Genomic DNA, 2,214 nt, shown 5'->3' with positions numbered 1-2,214 from the left:
AAAAACAAGGAGCTGATGCCAGGGACTTAAGTGGAGAGCAAATGTTTTGAGAATGATGAAGGCAACGAATGTACAAATGTGCTTTACACAATTGATTTATGTATGGATTATGCTAAGAGTTGTATGAGCCCCTAATAAAGTGATTTAAAAAAAAAGAATTGTAGTCTCAGAAACCCACAGGGGCAGTTCTACCTTGTCCTATAGGGTCACCATGAGTCAGAATCCACACAATGTCAAGGTGTTTTATTTGTTAGAAGTTCCTGTATGGTACAAAGGGAGTCCAGATGGTGTAGTGGTTACAAGTTGGGCTGCTAACTACAAGGTCAGCAGTTCGAAACCACCGGGCACTCTGAGGGAGAAAGGCAGGGCTTTCTACTCCTCAAAAGAGTTAGTCTCAGAAACTCACAGGAGCAGCTCTACCCTGTCCCACAGGATCGCTGTGAGTCGGCATCAACTCAATGGCAGGATGGGTTTTTGGTTTAGTGTGGTACAATTGGTCTGGGCTTGCCCAGGTGGCACAGTGGATTGCACATTGGGCTGCCGGTTTTTGGACTACCCTGAAGGTTAGTAGTTCAAATCTATCCCATGGCACCAAGCAAGAGAAGCCTGGCAATCCCCACATGGATGGCAGCCCATCAAACCCTATGGAGCAATTCCACTCTAACACACGGGACTCCAGGTGTTGGAACTGGCTAGATTACAACGGGTCTGTTCATACCTTAATGATCTCATTCTCATTTCACAAGGAGGACACTCCAGTTCGGAGCAGCTAAGGCATTTGCCCAGGGTCACACAGCTGGGATGTAACAGAGCATATGCAGGTCTCCTGCCCAAGCTAGTTCCCTAAACCAAGCAAGCGGGCTTCGGCCTCCCTCGGTGGTAATAGGGCAGAAGCCGAGTCTGTGGAGGAACCAAGTAAAGGGCCCTTGGAGTCCCAAGAGGAGCAAGCAGGTGGATTGTGGGAGGGAGGCAGGCAACCAGGAAGTCATGGCGAATCCTCCTCTTCCTCTCCCACCTGAGCAGGCTTCCCCACCACACCTCACCCACGAACACCCACACAGGCCCACTGCAGCAGGGGTCAGAGTCGGAGGAGCTGTGGACTGAGTCACTTCCTGGCCCTTGCTCAAGAGGCATCCAGAGCCGCAGCCAGAGGCGGGTTTGCGCTGGGCAGAATTGCACCCCCTTGGTCAATGTGCATGCTCCTCTTCCTCCTCACCTGCCCTCCCTCGATGGCCTCTGCCACGCTGCTGTTCCCCAGACACATCTGAGAGGATGTGGCCCCCGGGCTGGCCCGAATCCCAGCCCCCTCCCTGGCCCAGAGAACTGGATTCCCAAGTCACAGAGAGGCCAGTCTTACTGAGCACACCTCTCCTTTGCCTGCATCCCAGCTCCATGCTCGCTCTTCCAGGACCTTCCTTGCATAGAAACTGACCAACCAACCAGCACCTCCCATCGTTTTCAAGGGGTCTCTCTTATGCACAAACCCCAAATTAACAGTGAATAGCTGACAGCCGCCACCACCCCCACTCCCACACCTCCACCCCACCCCAGCAAAAAAATAAAATAAAACTGTTACCTTGCTCCAACACCTAATGTAAAGGAGGGTTACTAAGTAGGACACAGAAGGCTTCTTACAGCTATAAAAGTCTTTGCAAACTCCCCAGGGACAAAGACCTATGGTCTGTATAGCTAGCTTAGAGTGTACCAAAAGTTGTTGTTGTTTTTTAAGGTAACTTTGCTATGTAATTTTCTTCTTGAGTGGTGAGGTAACTTTTATTCTTTTACAACCCCAGGACTGCACCTAAAGATTTATGCAAAAGATGCCTGACCCCTCCCCAAAGCCAGAGCCTCCCTGGTAACCCGAGGTCGGCTGATGGATGCTGGTAGCACCAGGCTCACGCTGAGAGGAGCCAGCCCGTGGTGGGCTTCCTCTCTGCCAAATACAGCCACACTGAGCCATGGGTTTATTTTTTCAGAATCAGGATTGGCTCCCTATAGGCATTAAAATCGCTGTTCAAAAGAAACCTTGTATCTTTTTAACTTTCTCCCTGTGCTATTGGCTTTTGTTTGTAAAACCCTGCCCTGCCTCAAAGGAGCCCTATCGTCACCAAAACTTCATGTTGGGCTGCTAACCCCAAACAGCCTCTGGAACCTGCTGGCTCCCTCTGTGGGAGAAAGACGAGGCTTTGGGCTCCCCTCAAGAGTTACAGCCTG

At 50.8% G+C, this 2,214-nt stretch overlaps 1 protein-coding gene across 1 annotated transcript in view; it reads left to right on the top strand.

Moving 5' to 3' along the window:
• MAPK13 (mitogen-activated protein kinase 13) overlaps positions 1–2,214 on the top strand; it is a 33,534-nt gene that overhangs the window by 18,468 nt on the left and 12,852 nt on the right. The gene's annotated exons all lie outside the window — the stretch shown is intronic.

Source organism: Echinops telfairi, unplaced genomic scaffold (assembly GCF_000313985.2).
Source record: "Echinops telfairi isolate 266 unplaced genomic scaffold, ASM31398v2 ScPeMD7_3533;HRSCAF=4204_1, whole genome shotgun sequence".
NCBI classification, from domain to species: Eukaryota; Metazoa; Chordata; class Mammalia; order Afrosoricida; family Tenrecidae; genus Echinops; species Echinops telfairi.
This window is presented reverse-complemented; position numbering and strand designations above follow the sequence as displayed.